This window comes from Danio rerio, chromosome 17 (genome assembly GCF_049306965.1).
Source record: "Danio rerio strain Tuebingen ecotype United States chromosome 17, GRCz12tu, whole genome shotgun sequence".
NCBI classification, from domain to species: Eukaryota; Metazoa; Chordata; class Actinopteri; order Cypriniformes; family Danionidae; genus Danio; species Danio rerio.
In genome coordinates, this window is record NC_133192.1 from 22,384,734 (window position 1) to 22,404,480 (window position 19,747).

A 19,747-nucleotide genomic window follows, 5' to 3' on the forward strand; every position below is an offset into this window, starting at 1 on the left:
TTCGTAAAAACACGCTATTCCTGCTTTTCCGAATACCGTATTCCGGTTCGGCTCCACCCATAATATATATATATAAATTTTTTTTTTTTTTTTTTTTTTTGCATCGCACCCTCCTGCGATGTGACTATCGCGGATGCGCACATCGCGATTTCGATGCTGAAACGATATATCGTGCAGCCCTAATTCAAAATGAATGAATCAGTCATTTTGCATTATCCTGCATAATGTAAGTTTTGTTTCTTCTGCGTAACACAAACTTTATGTTTAAACAACATTAAACACTGTTTACTTTCTCAGTATGTAAGCGGATTTCGTCTTAATCTTCATAAAGAAAGAAAGAAAGAAAGAAAGGGAAAAAAGAAAGAAAATACAGAAAGAAAGAAAAGAAAATACAGATTGTGACAACATTAATTTAATTAAATTATGTAATAATTTTCATATTTTATTAAAATATTCCTAAATTTAGAATAAAGTGCATTGATAACTGAATACTTTATGACTTGTTGATCAGTTTTAAATGTGTTATTTCCACTTTGAGACCAACACCTTCAGAATCTGTTAGCAGTCACTGAAAGCAATAAAGACCAATGCACACCCACATTTGCGCTGTAATAAATGCATTGTGTGAAGTCGTGTGCTGCTGAGGCGTTAGGACGCGGTTTCCTCCCTCTCTAGGGAAAAAGTACAAAAGCATGGAAAAGCCCACCTGGGACTAAGGGAGGCGGGTTAATTAAAAACCTTCCGCACACACATTCTCATATTCACACACAGACATAGAAGGTTATCAGGGGTCATCTGATCAATTACACTCAGAAGCAAGGAGAAATTGGCCAGTCAGTTAGAGCTGTGAATCACTTATGTTGTAAATCTGCCCCTTGGGAAGACACAACATTTCAGCTGAATTGCTATTTTGAAATGGATTTTTGCGTACAAATGCTGGGAAATATAAGAAACTCGGTTAGAAGTTTCCAGTATGACTAATTTTGTTCTGTTGAAGACAAAATAAGATATTTTGAAGAATGTTGGAAACTGGTAGTCGCCAAAATGTATATTGTAGAATGTCAAAAAAATTATATTGATTTTAATTTAATAAACTTAATTTATTTTCTATCCCACAGGGGTTAGAAAAATGTCTTTAGACAGGCTCACACACAGCAGCAAATGCATAAATACACTAACACAATTATTTTAAAATACTGTTTACAAAACCAATGGCAGTGGGAATAAATGTCTTTGTGTACCTAGCCTTTTTTGCCAAAGGGACTCAGTGGATTTCTTTTTCCAACATTCTTCATAAAATCTTCTTTTTTGTTCTACAGTATAAAGAAACCCAAATGGGTTTGGAAGAAATGGAGAGATGGCAGATTTTTGGAGAAATATCCCTTTAAGGTTTTTAGTAAGTAGTTTTTGAATATATTTTTGTTACACAGAACAGAAAATTGCATATGGTTTTGAAAAGCATGAGAGTGAGGCAAATTCTAGTCAAATGCTAGTGTAAAACATTGAAATGTATAAAGCAAAAAAAAAAAAAAAAAAAAAAATTCATTATTTTCCTACTCAGAAATATGATTTTAACCCTGAACATCCTTCATCATGATTATTTGTTCATCCATTTTATTTTCGGCCTAGTCCTTTTATTAATCGGGGGTTGCCACAGTGGAATGAACCGCCAACTTAACCACTGCACCACCACGCTGCTCATTATTTAAAAAGTATTTAAAGCACCAAGCAGATTTAAACATTTAATGATTCTTAGGTCTGGGCGATATGGCAAAAATGCAATCTCGATAATATCATGATATATATTTATACATCATTTGTTAATGCTTCCAGATTTAAAAGAGTAGCCCAATGACTGAAGCCACAAAAAAATAGAGGCTCCATTAAATGGCATAACATATTTTCGCATGATAAATTTTCGGTGGGGGTGTCACAATGGCACAGTGGATAACACAATTGCCTCACAGCAAGAAGGTCACTGGTTCGAGCCTCGGTTGGGTCATTTCCCAATGTTCGCGTGGGTTTCCTCCAAGTGCTCCAGTTTCCCCCACAAGTACAAAAACATCGTATAGGTGAATTGGGTAAGCTAAAATTGGCCGTAGTGTATGTGTGTGAATAAGTCTGTATGGATGTTTTCCAGTGATGGGTTGCAGCTGGAAAGGCATCCGCTGCGTAAAACATATGCTGCATAAGTTGGCGGTTCATTCCGCTGTGGCGACCCCAGATTAATAAAGGGACCAAGCCGAAAAGAAAATGAATAAAAAATTCAGTGGACAAAAATTCTGAACATCTTTAATGTCAACACACTTCAAAATTCCCATTGTTGTACATTTCTGCTTTGTGATTGGCTGTTAAATCAATATAGAGTCAAAAATATATAATTTTTATTGCACACAACTTACAGTATCATTGTTATTGACAAATTTTATCGCAATTCGATATAATATCGTTTATCGGCTCAGCCCTAATTACACTTAATTATTTCATGATCATTAAAGCTGAATGTATGATTCAGGAGCCAGAGTCAGTCAAAATATAGTGGGACTTTTTAAGTAAATTTTTCAAATCAAATTGTCCCTAAATACTCATACAAAGATTATTTGTGTATAAAAATTGAACTTAGAAATCTGTAGAATTTCTGTTTTCATTCTAACTTGTTTATTAAAGTTGACTTCTGGAAAAATAATAGAAGTTTTATCTCTTTCTAGAGTCACGAAAGTGCTGGTAGCGGATGACAAGCCAAGGATCACGGTTTTCAGCTAAAAAATCTTTAATGTTCTATTGCAGAAAAAAAAGTTGCCCACATCTTGGTGGCCTGAAAGTGAGTAAATCAAATGTTTGTTTTTAGATGAATCAGTATATATAAATATATATTTACTTAAATATGCTTCATAAGAGTTTCATTGTTTAAAGACAAGGCAATTTGGCAGATGGGAAAGGAACTGTTTCATACTGTAATTCAGATCTGGCATGTTTGCGTGTGCACACTGTAAACGATAGCAGTAATTGCTATAATTCTGCATCCAGACAGTGATTATGTGCTGGGTCATCTTCAACAATGACCTATAAACACCAGACCCAACTAGGTTTGTTTTTAATTGTTTAGCTGGTCCATTGTTTATGCTAGATAAAGGGGCAACAATAGTCTGGCCACGCGTCACCCCTCCCGCCGGTCACACCCCATTCACCGCCTCTGGCCCACTAATTATTCAAAAATGCACATTTATGCAAATAGCCCTCCTTGTAGATTAACCTAATTCATTGATGTAAACAACGGGTAGTCGTGGGATTAAAGTTTTGTAAATTAGTCAAGGCCACTAATGATCTCTGATGTCTGCAAGTCTGGGCTTTTGCTCTTCTTAAAGCGTTATTTTCTTTTACTGTAATCTGACATGCGAAGTGAGGCCAAGCCACGCAGTGCAAGACACGTTACACGAATCTGTCAACAACATAAACAACAGTTAAGGATTAAAGATTAAGGGGGATCCGCAGGGTCAGAGACGTTTTACAAACATTCTCTGTTATAACCTCTATTAGCTTTCCTTTGTAATTATGCATGTGTTTATATGCAAATAAGCCACGTGCCCACCTCATAAAGCTAGATGCTAGTGGCAAGTTGCTAGTTTCGCAAATTACAAATAAAGTTCTGGCATCATTTACATGGCCTCATGTCATTAAACACAAATGAAAATATAAATAAGATATGCTCGGGTTCATGCAGCAGGATGAAATATGGGCTTGAGTAAAATGTTAATATATGTTTTCCTCTGTAAAGGTCTTCTGATAATGTGTCTTCCAATTGTTTTATTAAAATTAAATGATGTGAATTCTGCCATGTCATTTAAAGCATTTCATTTCCTGAAGATGACAACGAGTTGGAAAAAGATCATTATTTCATTCGATTTTTTGATGAAAAATTAAAAATGTTTGATTGAAAATGAGGCTTATACCAGCAAATATTGATGCCTTAACTGATCTGAAGTTAAAATATTGGTGTTGTGTTGTCTAAATATTAATATAAACAAGTCTGAAGACATGGCATCTTGTTATTTTGACCATTTGTCAAAAGATCAGGCAATGGCCATACATTTGGAAGAAATGTTGTCAGCAACTGTGAATTATAAATCATATATTTAAATGATAAAAATATGTAAATAAGTCGAACTTACAGGTTAGTCGACCAATATATACATGTAGTTTTGACATGTCAATTGTCTTAATCCTTAAGTGTCTCCTCTTCAACACTTTCTCTAAAGCTGTCCAGCACAGCTTGGGTCATCCTGAGTCGCGCATGATTAGCAAAGCTTTGTGACCCTGATATAATTACTGGACATGCACAATAATAGAAAGTTTGCTTTCTGCAAATATTAAACAAATCTAAATTGAAATGGCTATTTTACCGCCTGTATTGCATGAACACCTTACTTAGCTTGTCACGCTAATCATACTTTTTTTTTATTCTTTTTTTATTGGACATTTTGATTTTGAACAAAACCTGAGATCCACCCAACAAAAGTCAAGTAAAACAAAAACAGTAATACTGTAACAATAGGTACAAAATCAGCATTGTAACATCTGATACAGTCTCTCTCATATTTAACCAAAATTGTACAGTTTTTTTTTTTAATGGCATTTTGGATGTGGTGTATTCTAAACTAATAATGTCCAGTAGATAGAGCCTCCAGGATAGATCAGCCAGGGCAGATGGATCCAGCCATATTTTCAGGATTGTTTATTTTTTTGATTGTCTGTTGGTTGATGGATAAGGAGAAGCTAATCATACCTGAAAATAATCTGAAGAATATATATATATATATATATATATATATATATATATATATATATATATATATATATATATATATATATATATATATATATATATATATATATATATATTTAAAGTTCAATGTTTTGCCCATTTTGCACTGTAAACCAATCCACAGTTCCACACAAGTGATTCATGTTGTTTCAACATAAATTGATTAAGTTACCTTAACAAATTTAGATGGACTGATCAGCAAACAAAATTAAAGTTGTCCCAAAAACATCTCAAGAATTGTGTTGTTTCAGCTCATTTTAAATCAGTAGTTTGAACATGCATGCTGCAAAAAAAAATCTAAATGTTTTTATTAAAAACTCTTATGCTCACCAAAATGCAAAAATATAGTTTAAAAATGGTATTATTGTAAAACATTAGTACAATAAAAAAAGTTTACTATTTGTATTTATATTCATTTTGTGCATTATCAGTGTCTGCTCTAATGTGTATTTACTCATAAATATTTTTGTGATTCATTTTTGTTCTAAATTTGTATTATTATTATTATTATTATTATTATTATTATTATTTCAAATAACAAAAAAAAAACAGAATCTTTAACACAGTTGACACAGAAATTTTTTGTAACATTATAAACATGTTTATAGTCACTTTTGATTAATTTAATGCATCTTTACTAAATAAAAGCATATTATTTACTGATCCCATTGATGTTTTATACACAAAATCAATGCAAGAGTCTAATTTTACTTTATTATTTTTACTTGAAAGAAACAAACCTTTAACATCAAACAAAACTGTCAACATATTAATGAAATATTTATCATTCAGCTTAACAAATTTTCTTGTACAAATACATTGGTAAAAATAATAATAGACAATACTATGCTACATTTTATTATATTTGATCATTTGTAAGCTTTTACTGCCTCCCCAAGAACCAAGGGACATTTTAAAATGTTTTTTGTCTTTTCAAGTTTTTCTTTTTCTATATATGCCTGTCAATATTTTTTTTGGTATAAACTATAATTAAACTCAATGACATTTAGTGTGTATCTAATGTAAATCATGGTTTGTTGTTCCTCTTTTTAATGCTGGAAAAGAATTGTATCACGCTTTTATTGTTTTAATGATGCTTTACCTGGTTACACACTTGTTACTAGCAACTAGACACTTGATTTCAGTATTTCAGTAGTTCTCGCATTCGTGTGGGTTTCCTTTGGGTGCTCTGGTTTCCCCCACAAGTCCAAAGACATGCGCTATAGGTGAATTGAGTAAACTAAATTGTCTGTTATGTATGTGTGTGAATGGAAGTGTGTGGGTGTTTCCCAGTGATGGGTTGCAGCTGAAAGGGCATCCTCTGCTTAAAACATATGCTGAATAATTTGGCATTGTTGGTAACAGTGGGATTCGGCCGAACCACCAGTTGAGCGCTGAGTGAGTTTGTGTAATGACTAATCCCGTCCACTAATGACCCTTGTGTGTCCTGTTCAGTTAGTCTAGCTAACAAAGACACTATTGAAACGCCATCACAAGCCTGTCGCACTCACTTAACCTATTAGACACTGATCACTCTCTTTTTCTTGCTCCCACTCCTTCCCAAATCCCCCTCTTTCCTCTCCCGCTCTCTCCTTTTCTTTCCCCACTTCCTTAAAGTGTGCTAATTAGAAGGAATCAGGTCAATTATAAGACAGAGACTCATTATGGGGCTGTGATCAGCAACACATTGTGCTGTCCAGACAACCAACCGCCACTGGGCCACGTCATGGTCTCATGGCTTGTATTACTTTTATATTACAAGCTATTATCAAGCTATTAGAAATATCGAGCTATTAGAAATATAATTCAAAGAGGCTACACAAGTTTCTCTTAAAATGGTGAGACAGATTAATTGATTTAGTTATTTTCAAAAACTATATAATACAATATTTATCAAGAATAAAGCACATTTAAAAACAACCAAAGCTGACCAAAGTTCTGTACACAACCCAGGCTCATTTGGAAAAACATACTGCTATATACATTTTTGGAGAGCATCTAATACATCCCAGGAGCTACGTTTTATTTGCAGGTTTTTTTGCGAATCCACCAGAGGCCGCTGTGTATGCTTTTTCAGATCTTAAATTTATCTAGCATTTAAATCCAACAGAGGTCCCTTTCGACTGAATGACTGAATGACTGACTGACCAACCAATCGACTGACCCACCACCCTCACTTCCCTAAACTCAACCAATAGTATTTTCAAAAGCACCAATTGACCCTGACCACCTACTTTTCTAAACCCAAGCAACAGTTTTTGCCATGTTGTTTAAATAGCAAATCCATTTGCGCCACTTTGTGGACTCATGGGTGTTTCGGTCTAGATAAGAGGTGTGTTAAGGCAGAGGTTCTCAAAGTGGGGGTCGGGACCCCCCAAGGGGTCGCGGGACAATGAAGGGGGGTCGCCTGGTGATTTTCAAAAATCAATAAATTTTTATTAAACCTTAAGACTTACTGTATTTTATCAATAACCTACTGAAGAGAAAAAATAGTCGTTTATAGTTACTATAGTAGCTTATAGTTACTAGTTCTATTGGATTGCGACTTCTCTGGTAATTACATTATACTGAAGGCATATACTGTCAGATGCAGCAGATTGATTTTATAACACCAGGTTAAACTTTCTAGCCCATTTACAGCACTGACATACATAAAAAAACAAAGAATAGACTTGGGTCTATTGGTGTGTGTGTGCGTCATTGCATACAAGGTTTCTGTATTTAAAACCACCACTTCAGAGAATATTGGGGGTCACGAGTCACTGGCATGGTCATTTTTTGGGAAAAGTTTGGGAACCCCTGTGTTAAGGCACATTGTTGGCTCGTTGATATTTTGAAGAACTAAAATAGGTTGCACAATAGACCAGCTGAGAGCAGGTCTAAAGTCCAGCGCAGAGTGCGTAGTTGTGCGCCTCGCTTACACATTGCTTAAAGCACACAAGACGTACAGCAATACACAAATATTTTTACAAAAAAAAGGATTTAAAGTAATAAAATGTTACAAAAATTATTATTTTCTACATAAATATAAAAACCAGGCCTTTATGCCTTCTTTATCTCAGGGGGCTTTTTTCAGTTTATGAAGTTTATGACAATTTGCTTTTATGTATTTATTAGTAGTAGTATTATTTATTATATACATATTTATATTTGCTTTATTAAAAACAAGCTTAGATTTGTCCACCTATCAGGTTTTAGACCATATGGGGCATAGCATGTGTATTTGGAAATAACTTTTTTCCCATCCTTAAAATAGCAAAAGTGGATTCGAACACGCCCTTAATGCTTTTGCGCCCTGCGCTTTGGACTTTGCGCCTAGATCTGTAAAATAGAGCCTTATATCTTTAAGATCTTTTGAGCCAGTGTGTACAAAATATTATTCAAATTACTTACACATGTGTGCTATTAAATGACATAGGTGTTATCTTTGCAGCACAAACAGAAAATGCACAGTTTAGTTTCAAAAAGGATGAGTGAAATGTACAAATTTACGGTTAGCTTTAACACATCCGGGGGTGAGATGTAACATAATGATTTCCACCAGTGTGAGATGTAACATGATAAAGTAAGAATTAGAACAGAAAAAGTGTGGAAGTTTTTTATTTAACACTGAGCTTTGAATAATAATAGTTGATGTGTCTCTGTGATACAGAGCTGAATAAAATGTACATCAACTTCAACAATTGAACACTGCTTGTGTGTTGGCTTATAGCAAAGACAGATGTTGATTGATATAGCATGTGTACACTTTTCACCATATTATAAATTTAGAGATGCTGGACTTAATTCGACCCAGCACACCCCCCTGTCCTAGACGGGACAAGAGGAGGGGTTTAGCTTTAACTGGCAGAGGACTTTCTGAAAGTGATAGGGAGAAATCATAAGAGTATTATAAAAAAACAATGAAAACAAAATCTGCCTTTGATTTGAATAATAGTTGCGATATTAAATCGGACGAAGGGATTATTAAAAGAGTGAAGCGACTATTGTCCTTTTTTATGTTCATCTTAAAAAAATAATCACATATGTTATGAGGCATATGGTACGTATCTGAGCGGAGCAGAAAGGAGCAATCTTTCACGTGGATTACCAACTTATATCTGCAAGTCTCTTTCCTCATAAAAATGTGATTATAGTTCAACATCCACCAAGTTAAAAGCAGAAACTAATCTGTCACTATAGAAATATTTCATTTTCATGCGAAGCAATAGCAAATGCATTTTCGCATTTATTAAAATTAGTGCCAGACAAAGATTAATCGCAATTAAATGCATTTAAAATCAAAATGTTATTGCTACCTAATTTATGTGTGTGTATTGTGTATTATACTGTATATTTATTATGTATGGGTGATATGCACACACAGAGGTAGGAGCAAAACTATACAAAAAATTCTGTTACATTGATATTTAGATTGATATATAATTTGTATCGTGTGTATATATATATATATATATATATATATATATATATATATATATATATATATATATATATATATATATATATATATATATATATATATATATATATATATATGTATATATATATATATATATATATATATATACATACATACATACACACACACACACACACACACAATACGTTTGAAACCAAAATATAGCAGCACATTTTTGAGGGCAGATGAAGCAATTTATTTATTAATTTCTATAATTCACATTAACTGTGTTAATTAGGGGAAAACGGCGCTGATGAAGTGCCCAAAACCCTGTGGCGTTTGGCACTGAGTGGCAGATGTCATGTGCTAACATTCAATAACTAACCTTGAGGAGCGGGACAGACTTGCAAGTTCCTGTCCCTTGTCAGAACGTCTCCCAATCTGGCTCCAATCTGTCACCGAGACACAGAACTGGGGCTCCATGAGCACACAGCTTCCCTTTCCCCAAGGCCATAATATCCACCGCACTGCCACACTGCCAACCATAAAGACCACAGAAAGAAAAAATAAACCATTAAAACAGTAATGACAAGAAAAATTAAATCTTAAAGGCACAATTCACCCCTAAAATAAAAAATTCTGTCATTATTTACTCACTTTCTATTTGGTTCAAACTTGTTTGAGTTTCTTTCTGGTGTTGAACACAAAAGGCAATATACAGACAATTTTGAGAGTGAATTAGCTATTGCATAGTATATTTTCTTCCTTCTATAGATGTCAATGGCTGCTTTTTATAACATTCATCAGTATAGCTGTGCCTGTGAGTGTTCAACAGAAGAAAGACATTCATACATGTTTATAACCACGCTGTAAAAAATATCTTGCTGCCTTCATTTTTTGTTGAATCAAGTTATCTTTTCTAGTCATCTCAACTTGCATCAATCAAACTGACAAAAAATATTAATTTTAATAATAATAATAATTAAAAATAATAATAATAATAATAGTAATAATAGTAATAATAATAATAATAATATATTGTATTATAATAAAATTATATATTTATATTTATTATAATAAAATAATAATTTTGTAAAACTCGTCTGTGACTTGTAAACATGTATGGATGCATTGTAAAAAAAGCACAAAAATTTACAGTTAATTTTGTAGTTAAAACAGTTAATTTTACAGTAAAAATATTACAGTTAAAAAAGCTGTAGTTGCCAGATTTGTACCACTAAAAATACAAAAGCAAAGAAAAAAAAAGAAATTTCCACATTTAACTAGAAATGATCACATTTCATTAATTTATGTACTAACATTGAAACATATAAACATATAAAAATTTAATAACAATAAATAACAATAAATAATATATATTATATATTAGGCATGGGATGATAACCGATTTACCATGGTTTGGAAAAGTCAATGTATAAAAACTGCAAAGAATTCTGTTAAAGCATTCCTAAGGTATATGTAAAGGGGTTTTTAAGTGGGTTTTTGTCATGTATTGTAAAGAAATCTGTGTTTTTGAAACTGATGAAGACAGCATTAGTCATTGATTTATTAAAATGATTAAGCCTGTTCAAAAATATTATAAATCTTTCATTCATTTTCTTGTTGGCTTAGTTCCTTTATTAATCCGGGGTCGCCACAGCAGAATGCACCGCCAACTTATCCAGCTAGTTTTTATGCAGCGGATGCCCTTCCAGCCACAACCTGTCTCTGGGAAACATCCACACACACATTCACACACACACTCATACACTACGGACGATTTAGCCTACCCAATTCATCTGTACCGCATGTCTTTGGACTGTGGGGGAAACCAGAGCTTCCAGAGGAAACCCACGCGAAGATAGGGAGAACAAGCAAACTCCACACAGACACGCCAACTGAGCCGAGGTTTGGACCAGCGACCTTCTTGCTGTGAGGCAACAGCACTACCTACTGCGCCACTGCCTCGCCCATTATAAATGTTTCATAAAATGAAATGTATTGTGATCAATAAGGGAAAAGGTTGTTGTTTTTTTCTGAGATTTTTAAAAATAATTTATTTTAGGGCAGTAATCACAATACCGTAAAACCGTGATATTTTTTATCTTAGGGTATCATACTGTCAGAAACTTATACCGGCCCAGGACTATTATATATATGTAAATGCATTCTTAAAACTAGAGGTATTCCACAAAGAACTAAAACAGTATTTGACAGTGATGTCATAAAATGATCATACAATACAATAAGCAAAAAGCAAAATGTTCTTCAAAAACCCACTTGTTTTTTCAAGATCAAAAATCTTTTTCCACTTTAATGACCTTTTGTGTGATGTGGAGATGGATGCTAAATGTTTAAATGTTTTAACATCCATTTTTGCATTCCGCAAAAGGTTTATGCAGCAGAAAAAGTTTTTTCCAGCTTTGAAATTTTTATTAGAAAAATAAATGGACCGTTGACTGGAAGGTCTTTAGGAACCAAAAATCATCCTTCTGGTGTCCACTTCCCTTTTATAACAAATAACTGAGCACGAATAGGTTACAGAGGAAAGAAAAGGCTCACAACAACCTTTAACATTCCCAGATCATTTTACTTATATATATGCAGGGAAAATCTGATGCATTTAAACTTTTCATTTGACCCGTATGTATCATACAAGGGCGTGCACTATACATTCAGCTCATTTTCTCAGCTAAGTGCCATTAGCTGTAATCCAGCATAAGCACTGGAGAGCGGCTGCTTTACCAGCATCCACTCAGCAGCTGCAGTCGCCCCACCCTCCACACTGCAGGATTAGGCCAAATGAGGCTAAGAACAGATTGAAAAAAAGAGGAGAAAAAGGAAAATAAGAAGAAAATCGCTTTTTAAAAATGCAAACATTGATTCACAATGGACGACAAATGAATTATCCCTTCCTCTCGTTTAGAGATCAAAAGTTCAGTGTGTGATAAACAGACACAAGTTTAAGTGAAACTTAAAACACTGATTATTTTTCAGACCTCCAGCAACATTTTAATTTTAAACCTGTCCCATATGGAAATCTACGGCATACAGCTTGTATGAAGATATCTAAATAAAATGATAGATAATATATTTGAACATATGTACAAATTTGTAATTCCATGTTTAATAAATGTTTTTCAAACATATATGAAATTTGTATATATTTTAAAGCATTTGTTGCATACATACCAAACACATGCATGTGTGACTCATATGTCATATATGTATTTTGCACATTTTGCCATATATCAGATTTCTAAGTTGTATCTTTTTTATACAACTAAGAAATCTGATAAAAACCAATATGGTTTTAAACTTATGTTATGATAAATGATATATATACATTTCAAAAAATATATAATATGTATATTATTTTATTTTATTTTTTTATTATTTTAATGTAATTTTATTTCAGCTAATCACATAAAACTGTAATTTTTCAGTTCATTAAAAATAAAAAGTATTAAAATTTAAATGAACATTAAAATCTAAAATAAAGACTAAAAAAGCAGGTTTCTAAAACTATTAAAAAGTACTAATCAACATATCAATTATCATATTGAAATCAATAAAAAATGCTAATAAAACAATAACAATTCATTCATTCACTCATTTTCTTTTCGGCTTAGTCCCTTTATCAATCTGGGGTTGCCACAGCGCAATGAACCGCAATGAACCGCAACAATAACAATTAATTATTGTTAATTATTAAATACTTAGTTAATAAAATGAATAGTTAATTAAAAATAACTGTATACTTACTCGATACTACAGTTACCCTGGCTGCAAAATGTATCATCAAAATCCCAGTAAATACAAAATATTCTCCAATTTATAAAGGCTGCAAATTATTTTCATTTCTGTTGAACAAAACATTAAATTAAGAGCTATTTTTATGACCAAATCACTGATCTGAAATCTATGTTGAATGTTTATGGTGTGTGCAAACGTGTTAAATTTAAGTTCAGCCAACAAAAACTCATTAAAAACTAAAAATTAAATTAAATTTTAATCCATATAAGCATCTTTAAAAACACCAATGGTGTACATCAATTAAAGTAAGTGGAGGTTAATTGCAGTGATTGTGGGCTTCCTGCTCGTGTCTGGTTGTGGCGCTGGTTGGTTCAGTCTGTGCTCTTTAGGGTTGGCATGAGGGTGCAGTCGGGCATACTGTCATTCTGGCAGCAACGCGGACCCGTCTGTCTCTCAGCCTGGGGTAAGACACACACTCTGTGGCTAATTTTGCGCATATGCTCGATGACAGGCAGATGCTGATCAGGCAATTTATGAGCTGCTTGTTTCTTGAAGGACATTCTGCTGATTATAATTTCGTTCAAATATATGGACCATGAAAGATACATCAAAACATGAAGAAATTCAAATATTTGGTGTGACATTTAGAAGACATTTCAAAATTACCATTACAAAGTTTATTAAAAGACATTAAAAGGTATTAATTACGAATGTATTATTGATTAGAAGTGCCAGTTAAGACTTTTTTAGCAGCTAGTCGGCTTATTACAATCGTTCCTGAAGGATCATGTGACACTCAAGTTAAACTTGAGTAAAATATTTAGCTTTGCCATCACAGGAAGAAATATATATATATATATTTTTTTTAAAGTGTATTAAAATGTAAAACAAGTATTTTAAATTTAAATAATATTTCAAAATGAGTTGCAACAACACAATTCTTAATTTTTTTGGGGGACAACTTAATTATTTTATGCTCAATCCAAAAAGATGTTTTATGTTGTTTGTTCTTTATGTTATCGCAAATCCATTGTGTGGAACCATGCATTTTTGGCAGTGTAGAGTACATTTCCCTCTCAGAACAACTAACTGAGCATGAATAAGCTACAGAGGAAAAGGCTTAAACAACCTTCAACATTCCCTGATCATTTTACTTAAACAAATGCAGGGAAAATCTAATGCATTTAAACTTTGCATTTGGAGTTTGAACAATTCAATTGTTTTTATCTTTGATATGACTTTTCTTATGTTTTTTTTTTTCTTAACAAAACACATAAAAATGACAGACAAATAAAAGGAACAATAAAAATTGAAACAATAAGCAAAGTAATGACATACAGCATGTTTTCTACTTAAATGTTGAAATCCACAACTTTTTATTTTAAATGTGCAATTTATATTGTTAAAAACATTGTAACATTTTGTCAGCTTTGTTCAGAAGAATTCTTAAATCAGATTTTTAAACTCACAAATTAAATGCTTCTTCCTATTTGTGTACAGTTTGATCCCATAATGTATCTGAAAACAAGCCATCCCATTTTATAGATTAAAGGAACAGACACACACACACACACACACACACACACACACACACGCACACACACACTTATTCTGTAGAATGCTGAAAACAAGTATCCACTGACATCCTAATTTAATGGCTACTGGTTTCCATTCATTCATTCAATCATTCATTCATTCATTTTATTTTCGGCTTAGTTTCTTTATTAATTTGTAGTCGCCACAGTGGAATGAACCGCCTACTTATCCAGCATGTTTTACACAGCGGATGTCCTTCCAGCTGCAACGCATCACTGGGAAACACCAATACACTTTTATTCACACACATAAACTTTGGCCAATTTAGTTTATTCAATTCACCTAAAGCGCATGTCTTTGGACTGTGGGGGAAACCGAAGTACCTAGAGGAAACCCATGCGAACACAGGGAGAGCATGCAAACTCCACACAGAACAGCCAGCTGAACCAGCCGAGACTCGAACCAGCGACCTTCTTGCTGTGAGGCGATCGTGCCACCCACTGTGCCAGCGTGATGCTACTAGTTTCCAGTTATTTAAAATATCTTTTACGTTGAACAGACATGATTTGTGGCAAGTGAAGGCTAAAGTAAGTGATGACAGGCTTCTCATTTTTGGGTGAACTGTCCCTTTTAACGCCTGTGTGTCAACAGATTACTGCAAAACTGAAATGTCAGCAATATTTAAAAACATAATTTAATGATGAAAATAAAGAGTATCTTATTGATGGAATATCACTTAATTTCATGGCTTATCTCGTCGAGAGCCAGAAATCCAAGTTAACACGGATTAAAATGTCAGAGGAAAGACATCAGGAGGCAGACATCGCTGCGAGTTAATCTTCTCACCCACTAATGAGTCTTCTACTGGATTGCTGAAATTAAAAGCAAATGTGAAGAGTGATTTGGGTGGCTTGCTGAGAGCCTGGCCCACTCCGTAACGCATTAAGTGATTTGATTTCGCTCTCATTACTGTAATAAAGCCCTGTTAGGACAAAACAATGAAATGACCAGGTTATCCGGATATTAAACGATTCCTGTTTGGCGCTCAATCAGGGTTAATGACAACTGGTTGGAACAAAAGAATGAAGACTTTTGGAGAGGGATAAGATTTAGGGCTTCAATGCAACTTGAGCCATTATTATTAATTATTGACTTTCAGTTTGTTTAATAAATACCAAACGTTGCATTCAGAGCAGGTCTCGTTTTATTGCAATAAATGTGAGCTCAACTGTACAATGGTTTTAACAAGCTCTGAATGCAATTTATGTCAAATCTGATTGGAACAGCTTTTCCAGCGAAAGCTTCTCTCCTGTCGTTCTTTTAATTTTAAAAACACTGTAATGCAGTGACTGGCTTATGTTTGGGATCCTTTATTTATGGCCTGCAGAAATGATAAAGGAGAAATATGCTTTTGTTATGATTCTGATTAAAGCTGAGATCGTGATTGCTGCTTTTTTCCAGCAGCCGACCCTTCTTGGTACATGCGAAGAGGATTTTACACTGTGACAGTAATCATCCCCTTTATCGTCCTTTCATTTTAGAACAAAGCCCAGCTAATCCTCATAATTTTTATTGCTAATACCAAAGCATTTTTTCTTTTATCAGATTTCTCTTAAAATGCATATTATGTGGAGAGGCATGCAACATCTATTGGTGTTCAGTTGGAGATGGACAAGATCATGATGTTATTGTATCAAAGATATTAACATTTTTAGTGATCAAATAGTTTGACCAATTGGATGTTTAATTCTGATAAATAAAATCATTTGATTTCCCAGTGATGGGATTGCAGCTGGAAGAGCATCCGCTGCTTAAAACACGTGCTGGATAAGTTGGCTGTTCATTCTGCTGTGGCGACACCAGATTAATAAAGGGACTATAGGCTGAAAAGAAAATGAATGAATAAATGAAAATCATTTGAAAAAACCAGCCTGATCTCACGAGAAAATGTTAGTATTTTACGTTTTGTCAGTTTAGTGGCTAATTCAGTTCAGTCGTACGAAATTGTTCGATTTTAAAAAGGAGGCGTGGCACCCAACCCCACCCCTAAACCCTACCGTCATTGGGGGATGAGCAAATCGTACTAAAACGTGCGAATTAGATCGTACGAAATCGTACGAATTAGCCACTAAATGAAAAAGTTGTGAAATGAAATTGCCGTGAGATTGTGTTGAAAAAAACATGTAATTATTAATGTGAAGTATAGTATATAATGGAAAAATCATTTGAATTATTCACTCTTTTATATTGTCTTTGCAATTAATTTAATTGACATTTAATCATTATTAATTAACACTGTACATATATAAAAAAGAAAACACTTTGTTTTGAACACTTTTGTTTTGACTTTGCTATTAGTAGGGCCAGACAGAATCTGCAGATTTTTTTCGCTATTTCTGTGCAGAATTTTGTATAATAAAATCTGCAGATTTATGTGGAAAGATTTTGGGACTATCGTAACTAAAAACTTAATATATAAAATAAATATAATACATTTTTAACTTTTGTTTAATGTGTACAATGCAAATCCAATTAAATCAACTTATTTGGTAAACAAAGCAAATCTCTGCTTTAATATATCTACAAAAAGACAGAATATATTACTGTACAAACTGTAAATAAATCAAACTTTCATATAAGTGAATAATTTTACTGAAATTAATTTAAAACTGAATAAATATAAATTTACACACATTTAAACAGGTAAATAAACAGACTCAATGGGCTAAAGATCTGCGGATTTCTGCGCGTGCAGATTCGGTGTGGGCCTACTTATTACATGCTCAATCCTACCCAATACTTTATTGAGCTAAAAATCTTAGTTAATGGTTTGTACTTGTTTTCACTGGTACTCATTTTTTGCTGGACTTTTGTTTATTTTTATGCATTCAACTGGACTAAATAGATTTTTATAAAGGTTAAAATGTAAATTATCTCAACATCACACAGACCTGTGGGATCCTGTAGGAGTCCTGCATTTTCCCTGCTGGATTCCTGCATGTATCCTCCAAGAGCCCTGCAGAATTCTTGCATGTTCCCTGTAAAATTCCAGCATTCTCACACAGAAAGACCATTTAAGCATATATGTTTTAATATAGGTTTTGATATAGGTTTTTAATATATGTGACATATATAAAATTGGCCGTTTTCCTATATTATATGTACATAGATGTTTATATATTAAAAACCTATATCAAAACCTATATTAAAACATACTGTATATGTTTACATAGGTTCTTTCCATGTGGGCTCTCACCTATTTGCCATAGTTAAATTCATGCCAATTACATGTGATCCCACTGTCAGTGTTTGCACATACATACGTTTTTTGCATTTTTTTTGTGTGTTCCTTATTGCCTTGATAATATAAAATATGAGCTACACTGTAAAAAATTGCTGTTAAAAAACGGTCAGATTCTACAGTAAAATAATGTTTTTTCACTAAAACAGTAATATTCTGTTAAAAACAGTGCTTTCTGGGTAACATTTTTGTTTTCGAGAAAGTAACCAACTGCAGAAAACTGTGAGCTAACAGAGTTCAGATTCGATGTTTTGAAGTCTGTGTTTGAAATCACGCTTTGTGTCCTTGTTCACTATTTCATACACTAGTTAACTAATATAGTTCACCTGACAGTTTTAATGAACACTAATGAGTGAATTCAGACACTGATGAACACCTGCTGTTAATAATTACAATTACTGAAGAAAATAAACAAGAAATACAAACAGTGACTTGAGTTACAACATTAAATAAAATAAAATAAAATAAAACAGCTTCAGTCTCAGCAGAAGATCATTAAACAACTCCACAAACAACAGCAGACACACACTTATTACTGACTGATTTGACGTCCATACAATTCTCATTGAGATCCAACAGAAATTAAGGTGTTTTTTGTGTCACCGTAATGGAGTGAGGGGCTGATTTAGTTGGGTTCTTCACCCTTGAACTCTTTTAAGAAAACTTTCCATCTGCTTGAATACAGAGTTTACAAAACGTTTGTACTATAGCAATAAAGTTGGGAAGTCAATAGATAGAGAAATCTATTTGTCTGGAATTAGTTCTGATAAATGTTTTGGTATAAATCTGGATGAAGGGCCTCATGCAATAGATTTTATGCTTAGTTGCAGGTATTAATTTAGTTAATGAGAAGTGGAAACAGAAAAGATGCCTCTGTAATTACTTTACAGTTAAGAAATAACATACAAAAACAGTTCCGTTTTGACAAATACACACTCAGACCTCATGAATCTGACCTTGTATCTCAACAATGGTAACATCTCAAATGTTTCATGCTGCAATGCATGCTGGGAGTGGCACTGTACAAATATCCCAGCATGCATTGCGGTATAAATAAATGTTGTATAATGGTCTCACAGTTTTCTTTATTTGTGTTTGATTCTGCTGTTGTTTATGTTTAGACTTTCAGTTGCCTGTTTGTGAGTTAAACTGTTAATTTTGTTAGTTGTCACCATTATTGAGGTTCATATGCTGATTATTGATGTCTCTTTGAGTGCTATTTACACCATAGAGCAGTGTTATTGTCCAAGATATTCTTAAAAACTTCCAGAAACCATTGCCATATAATGTAAAACAATAGATTTAACATTGAATAGGAGCAGTAAATTTTATTATACTAAATGAGAACAGACTCTGCCATTTAATAGCAACATGAACATCACCAGATCTTATTTAAGTTTTTGGCTGGCTTGTCACAACAAAGGAGCTTTTTAAACAAAGTTCTTAACAATTGCAGCAGCCAAGATAAATAAATGTTAAAAATGACAGGGCTGAGAGCCCAACTAAAGCAAACTCTGTTCTCCATGATGGTGACGTAAAACTTTAACTTTTTCTCAAGAAGAACTTTAGTAGATGTTATACAAAAATACATGTATTAAGTAATAAGTGTAGCTGGTGATGATGTTTGTAGAGTTGTTTAATCATCCGCTGATCATTTAAATGATTTAATCATTTGTTGTTCTTCAGGTTATTTCATTATAAAGCTGTGACTAAAGTTTTGTATGTTCTGTTCTTGTTTTTTCCCTTCACTATTTCTTCATTTGTTCATTGTTAATCCTCAATTATCATTTAATTAGTGAGTTAATTAATGAATTTACTTCAGCTTTGCTCCATGTTTCTTGAACACTCAGTAGTGTGGACACTTCAATTAAAACTGCAGTATATGCTCTGGGGTTTAAAGGGTTAAAGGTGTGACAGGTAAAAACACAGT

General features: G+C 33.3%; 2 protein-coding genes across 13 annotated transcripts in view; both read left to right on the forward strand.

The window, feature by feature from the left end:
- Window positions 1–19,747, forward strand: part of LOC141378555 (uncharacterized) — an 876,211-nt gene that overhangs the window by 511,841 nt on the left and 344,623 nt on the right. The window lies entirely within an intron of this gene.
- Window positions 1–19,747, forward strand: part of entpd6 (ectonucleoside triphosphate diphosphohydrolase 6) — a 78,063-nt gene that overhangs the window by 26,645 nt on the left and 31,671 nt on the right. For 6 of the 12 annotated variants that reach the window (XM_073927237.1, XM_073927236.1, XM_073927243.1 and 3 more), the window contains 2 exons: window positions 1,320–1,396; window positions 2,709–2,821. The gene's annotated coding sequence lies outside the window, so the exon portion shown is untranslated. The remainder of the gene's footprint in view (window positions 1–1,319; window positions 1,397–2,708; window positions 2,822–19,747) is intronic. The other 6 variants (XM_073927239.1, XM_073927246.1, XM_073927240.1 and 3 more) reach the window with 1 other exon arrangement.